General features: G+C 44.6%; 1 long non-coding RNA gene across 1 annotated transcript; it reads left to right on the forward strand.

Annotated features, from left to right (window-relative positions):
- The first annotated feature begins 385 nt into the window (after nt 1-385).
- On the forward strand, nt 386-6,570 carry LOC143413545 (uncharacterized). The gene is made up of 3 exons (XR_013094147.1): nt 386-496; nt 1,648-1,775; nt 5,667-6,570. It is a non-coding gene; the product is annotated as an uncharacterized LOC143413545 (long non-coding RNA).
- Nucleotides 6,571-7,500: the final 930 nt, after the last annotated feature.

Consider the following 7,500-nt stretch of genomic DNA (forward strand, 5'->3'; position numbering starts at 1 on the left):
TGCACTACTACCACATTGGTGAGGAAATTCTGCTGAAAGCTGCAGAGAACAAGAACCTGATGTATAAGGGTTTTTAAAATAAACATCCTCCCAGATTTCCCTCCCTCTGTTGGAAACGCAGAGCCGCATTTGCAAATATGAGAGGAAGACTACGTGGGATGACCGGCGTCAGGTACAGACTGCTATACCCTGCAAAGCTGTTAGTGACCCATGGTGATGTGAGGAAAAGCTTTAGCGATCCCAAAGAGACCGTAGACTACGCGGAGAAGCACCTCTCCCACCCACCTTCAAATGTATTAAAAGCAAGGATATATCTATATGTCTAACGCTGACACAGCACTGTGTTTCTTCTTTTCCCTTTATATTCCATGTAAAGGTGAATATGGAGCGTTTATGGCGATTTTCTGAATCTCGGGCAGATGAACTTCCCTGAAGTGTTTCCAGCTGGGCGTCGAGTGTTTGACCGACGCATGAAACGACACGTTTGTGAGTCTTTGTGAGTATTTATCACACGGCGTGCTGCGGGGAAAAGCCTGTTGTAACATTCATGTTTTAGCCCCTGACGGCTCCTTTTGGCTTTTCATCCCTAAACTCTCTGCATGCTCTTTCATGTGATTCGTTTTATTTTGAAAAGTCTCAATAGGATCTTGAGCTTTATTGTGAAAGGTTTATGTGGAAAATAAAGAAGCGGACGGCGGAGCCACGAGATGGTTTTGCCGGCGTTGTTGCTAACGAGCGTCCGTAGTGTGGTTATATTAAATATAAGAGAAAGAGAGAACTTTAATACAGACACTACAGCGAGCATCACAACCATGTAACATATTTTACACCATGAAACAAACGATCTTTCATATCATCATCTCATATATATGTTATATGGAACAGGCCCAGCGCAGGCTGCCTGTGATGCAGCACAGCGCCACCCTGTGGTCATCACTGCACTGGTGACACTACAAACAACAAGTATACAGGATGGACGGTGGCCCTGAGAGCTCACACACACTGCTGCTTCTAAAACACCATGAAACAGGAAAATGCTGTGAAAGCACAAAATAATCACAGTTCAAAGAGACAATAGTGACAGAAACAGAGGCTTCACTGGTGCTGAGGGAGAAATCCCAGAGAAGCTTCCTTCCTGCCAGTATACGAGCCCACCAACAGAGACAGGACCAGTTCATCCTCCATCACTTACTGTGGCTCACGTTGCTCTTCTGTTGCTTTGCATCACAGACGCGTCTTTACTGGCTTCTTCTTCTAATTGCACTTAGAAACATGTTGTCTTTAACCTGTCACAGCTGCCCAGATGTTGCTGCTGAGAACATGTGGAGCTGATTCATGTAGTCATGTGTCTGTGAACAGCCAATCACAGGAAGACTTTCAGAAGAAACTCAGAGGAACAGCTGAGATGTGCTGAGTGACACAAGAAGTGACAACAAATGTTAAAGTTCAAATGGTGGTTTTGTTTGCAGGGACTGTGAGTGGATGGAGATCCTGGTCCTCCTCAGCTGTGAGTTCTTCCTCTGTCATGAGAACCTCAGGGGGAGAACATGTGCTCACTCTCAGCTGCTTTAACAGGAAACAAGCTCTTTTAGATCAAAGCTGAGAAACTGTTTGTAACAGCGAACTCTGTCACCTTTCTCTCCTCAGCCTGCTGCTGGACAGGCCCATGAAGCTCTGCTGTAAAGGCTTCCATGTCCCAGGCTTCACCTTTACCTGCTGACCAACGGGAGGCGTGGCCAAAACAGCGATGGGGAGTGGAGCAGCAGGTAGCAGAGGTGAGCCTCTTGTATGCAGCCTGTTATCTGTGGGACCAGGGAGGACGTGACACAGATGTTGCTGATTCAACATCTGTGTGACAGCTGGAGCAGCACAGTCTGCAGGAAACATCTGTGCATGTAGGAGACACCAAGGTTTACATGGTGGAAGCAGACGACTGACTCAAGCAGCCTCACATCACAGGCTGCTGGCTACAAGCACATGACCACAGTGACTGGTTTCACTGGTGTCTGTCCCAGTCTGTGGCAGAGACACAGGAAGTCACAGACAGCCTGCACACAGCGTTTCCTCTGGAGTGTGTTTCACACCCTGTTTGTGTTTCTCACTAACATGTTGTAGTTCTTCCTGCACACAGCAGCACTTTGATAATTTCTCCTGCTTTTCTTCCTTTTCTAGCTTTTATACACTGACAGTAACACAAAACTCCAAAGTCATCATTTGAGGAGCTTCTTAAGAGTTTCTGTGAGTTTAGTGAAGTCAGCCTCTCAACAATAAGTGTGTGTGTGTTGATTAGCTAATGTTCAGAGAGGACTGCACTGATGTAGCATCCAGGTGAGCAGCTTATGAGCCAACAGGGGAAATTTAGCTGTATTATTGTTGTTTAAATGTAATAATTTATGATTTCATGTTCCAATATTTCACTTTTCCCAACATTTTGTTATCATTTGGTCTGAAAACCATGACAAACAGCAGTGTTACAGTTGTTAGCATTAGCTGCTATAGAGCACTCAGTCACTGTATTGGTGTTAGTGACATGAACATATCTGAGCTAACTGTGTGTTCCAGATGTGCAGCAAACCCAACTGTCCCTGTGTTTTCCTGCTGTAGACATTATCCCCATGATGCTGACGTCCTCTGGTGGGACGAGCTCACACGTTTATGGATTCAGATGCTAACTGGACCAGACTGGTGTCAACCTTTGTGCTATAGAAGCAAATCAAAGAAGAACCAGTTGAACCTGAGCTGTCTGTAGTGGTGACACCAACACCATGTCACCTGCACATGCTGACCCAGGGTCAGTGTTGAACCTATAAGCTGTGTCCTCACAGTTCAATATGTCCTCACTGCACAGGTCAATGACATCAGAGCTGTAATGTTGTTCCCGTCTCACTAAAACTTCTGGCATAAGGTGACTTTTCTGGGTGATTCCAGGGTCACCAGTTTGAATCCCTCTGTTACTGCTGGGAACGTGCTGCTAAAGTGCCCTTGAGCAAGGCCACGTCCAGCTTCTGAAGTCAACCCTGGGCTCTGCTTGCTGGCAGTGACAGAGTAGATGAAACAGCTCAGTGGATGCTAACTCACAGCTAACAGCGCTCTGTCATGGATAAGTGAAATAAAGCTGACTGACCCACAGCTGCACACAAACACCTGCAACACCTACAGGTCAGCAGGTCCACTGCTGTCTCTGATGGGCCCAAACTTTGCTTGTTCAGCGTTTGCTGCTGCTGACTTTGAAAATCACACCAAACATGGAATCAAATATATCGACTCAGCTTAGACTACAGAGAAGCTCGGCACTGCTCACAAAACTCAACACAAAAGGCTTTTTAAAGACAACAATCACTTTGACAGACACACAAACACGACTGAGTACAGAGGAGCTGCTGGTTTGAAGCCACAGAAATGTTCAAATGTTTAAACACACTGCAGCGTTGCAGCCGTGATGCATTTGTGCTGCTAAGGCCACACACATCAGCTGCCTTACATTTTAGTACCAGTTCATCTCTGACCATGGCAGCACAGTCTCTCCAGTACAGTGATGTTGGTGGGGACAGTGGGGACTGATTGTTCATTGGCTGTAAGCCGGTCACATGGACGTTTAACTGGTGCTTTGGTTGCTCTGTAGTCTGTTGTGCCTGTGAGCTGCTCCTAAAATGAGACAGATTATAATTGTCACCATTCTGTTAATGACTCTTATTATGTGCGCTCTCCTCCACTGTCACACTAAACACATTAAACCTTTATTTTTGTGTAAAGTCAGGATTTATTGGCTCTTCTTAAAAGCGTCATGAAGTGCAAAACTCAGCAAACATTATACAAAAGTAGATTTAGAAGCTGAACTGAAAACATTTAAAGTGACAGTCAGCACAAATCCAGCTGACATCTCCATCCAACCCAAGTCTTCATTTAAAGTCATTATAACTGTGACACACGTTTGTTACAGTATTAATCCTGCCTGATGCTGCAGGGCCAACATCATGAAACAGGCTCAGCATTTATTTCCATTATGAAACTTTATCATTAAAAACAAACCATTGTTCTGCAGTCGTCCCAGGACTGTCGGTCAAACGTTCTCTCCACATGTTTAAGGCTAAGCTCACTTTATCGTCTGCCTGAAGGAGGAAAGCAGATGTTACTAAACATCACAATAAAACATATGAAATGGGTGCACATGAGGAACGTCTGCACTGTTAAAGCCATGCAGACATCTTCACACATGAAGCAGCAACACCTCTCAGTTTAGCAGCAGCTGGTAAAAGCCACAGTGATCCTGGAGCCTCCCTGAAGGACTCGTTCATCAGTAACTGTCAGGAGGACGATTAAACCTTCTGCACACGTCCTGTAGTTACACACTCGGGAGGAAAGACGACGTCCTCGCTCTGCAACATGATCTGTGTTTCATCCAGGACGCTCAAACACAGACTGGTTTCCAAATATTAGACGCACTGGTTCTTCATGCGTTTCTACCTGAGCACTCAGAGTCATTTCTACAACAGGCCTCCTTCACCTGCTGGTGCCTCTGTTTCTGTGTTTGGCTGTTTCCATCAGTGCCTGATGTTTGTGATCTTTGATCTGTTCTGAAGTCTCTCTTTGTAACACAAATGTTGTTTGGCTTCTTTTGCAAACAAGGCAAAAGAACTTTAATGGATTCATTTGCTGATCTTACTGTTCTGATGCAAAGCCGTCCTTTCAACGCTTTAGAAAGAAAACCAAACAATGTTTTTAAAACTTTCCCAAAATGTAAAAGCTATTAAAACCATAAACTTCTGCTCCTTGATCATGTGATTCTTCTTCTAGACTGTCTGTAATTGTTATTGCTGATTGTCAATAAAGTTGTTTTTTATAAGTTATGTTGTAAAGGAAGCTTGTGGCGAGGGAGGAGGGGCGACTAAAAGCAGGTTCATATAGTGGGAAAGTCCTCAGGTCATGTGAGGATATTTACTGATGCGTCAACACTGTCAGATAAAAGAACGGCTGCTGCATTTGTTCTCCCACAAATAAGTTTGGTGATGAGTAAAAGAATTACAGATGATGTGGCAGTTTATACTGGGAGCTGGTAGTGATGTTACTGGCTTGAACTGGGTAGAGGACGCACTAATATGGAGGTATGTGGTTTGCTGGGACTCTAGCAGCGTGCTAGTGAGCACAGGTGATATGTCTTCAGACTCTAGGCAACATATTGTTTTTGATATACTTCATTTACTGTATAGAATCAAACACAGAGGGATAGAAGTGGATTTCTTATGGCTCCCTGTGAATATCGGTGTTGATGCAATGAACAGGACGATAAGTTTAAAAAGGTGCAGCAAGAAGAAGTCGTGCAGGTTTGACTATAAAATACAGTGAAAGTGAGGTGAAGAGTATAATGAAGGTAAAGATGAAGGACGAGTGGCAGGCACACTGGGACAGAGACGGGAAAGGCAGATATTATTATACAGAAAACAGTCGTGTAGAAGAAGCTGCAGCAGAGACCAGGATGGAATCTGGAGAGTCAGAGTTGGTCACACAGGCTTGAATAGCACACTTAAAAAGGTAAACATGACACAGGAAGTGTGACTTCTGTGGACCAGAGGAGACGTTTGACGGGTTGTTAGCGTCGTCAGGATGCTGGATGGAAACGCTGTGCCTGATAGGATGATTACAGGCTGGACTTTGTCTTCCTGTTACAGATGGATCCAGGCCCTGGATGACTGCTGGACACACATGACCCACACTAGGCTGCCTTCATCCATCCTTTCCTCCTTCACTGAGACTCAGAGTCAGCATGTATGTATTTATCAGTGATTTGAATCCTTTCATTACAGAGTGAAGTTAAAGTAGACGTGTGAACACACTAATAAACACAAAGGGACACAACTACTACTGCATGATGTAAAGCTGAAGTATTACACAGCTTTATGAACCTCCTGTTATCCTGGTAGACGAGTACAGCAATAAATCTTTTACTTGAACATCTTCTGGCTCCAATAAGCTTTGAAATGTGACCATGAAGTTAGAGACACACTGACTGAAACCCACAGCTGTGACTGTGGATCACATCCACACACAGTGTAGCTGCTGTCTCTGTGTGAGCCTTTGCACTGCTGCTCGCAGCACCGTTATATCACTCAGCGCTCGCTGCTGTTATTGAATCCACTTTTTACTGTCCGTGCAATCAAGCTCCTCTGCAGAGCTAGAAAATATCTTCGAACCAGTTTATGTGTTAGGGGATCCTTTGCAGCTGTGACTGTTGCCTCTGTTTTTGTCCTTTGGTTCCTGGGAGCCTTTTACATTTCCATCAGCAACAAATATCTGAACAGGCTTTATTGTAGGAAATACAGGATTAAATAGTTGTCATTATTTATTAGATGTTGTTAAAGATGATCAGATGTTTGTTTAGTTTAATGCTGTGGCTTCAGTCAGCATCACTGTGCTGTATAGTTTTATTTTTCTGATCCTTCTGTTAAAGTTGCTGAATAAAAGCTGGTTGGTCTGCACCTCAGCGCTGCCTCGAGCCTCCTTCTTTAAAGCAGCAGAGGCTCTTCATTCAGGTATCACAGCTCGAGTTGTTCTGCAGGAGACCCAGAGTACTGTCCTTGGTCCATAATGACATTAATCCTCAAAAATAGTTCTGGCATAATAATTGTGCACACAGTGTAAAACTGAAGAAGCTTCTCAGATGAAATGTCTTCAAGAAACTTAAAAAAGTCCAGACACTTTTGTTTCTGAGCTTCTTAATTCAATTCAATTTTATTTATATAAATCACAACAACAGTCGCCTCAAGGCGCTTTATATTGTACAGTAGATCGCACAATTATAGATACAGAGAAAAACCCAACAATCATATGACCCCCTATGAGCAGCACTTTGGCGACAGTGGGAAGGAAAAACTCCCTTTTAACAGGAAGAAACCTCCAGCAGAACCAGGCTCAGGGAGGGGCGGGGCCATCTGCTGTGATTGGTTTGGGTGAGAGAAGGAAGACAGGATAAAGACATGCTGTGGAAGAGAGACAGATGAACCGCTGAGTGTTGTCCCGTCGAGGTGGCTCTTCTATGTTGTGCATTTATGGCACCAAACCACAAATGCAAAGGAAGAAAGGGTCGAGGCTGATTGGTGTATGTGCCCATGAGTATGAGTGTACACGGGTGTTTCTCTGTGTTAGTGACAGTCTGACAGAAGGCTGCATCCCTCAGCCTCATGTGGGCTGTGTAGCCCCTTTACAACTGCAGTGAGAGCTCAGACCTGTTTCTGGTGGGTGGTGGACTCCTCCAGGGCTTCCCCTGATTCCCCTTCTGCCACAGAAGACTGTGGCCTCAGAAACTCATATCTGCTTTTTGCAAATGAAGCGAACCTGTTGGCTTCATCAGCAGGGGCGGATCTAGAAGGGTGGCATGGGGTGGCAAGTGCCACCCTAAAATGATCCCTTGCCACCCCAAGTGCCACCCCAGTTTTGCATATGACAGTGTTGTTTATTAAAATAAGTTTAACAGTTTGAGCGTAGTTACAGTCAGCAGTGAATATA

Source organism: Maylandia zebra, linkage group LG2 (assembly GCF_041146795.1).
Source record: "Maylandia zebra isolate NMK-2024a linkage group LG2, Mzebra_GT3a, whole genome shotgun sequence".
Classification (NCBI taxonomy): Eukaryota; Metazoa; Chordata; class Actinopteri; order Cichliformes; family Cichlidae; genus Maylandia; species Maylandia zebra.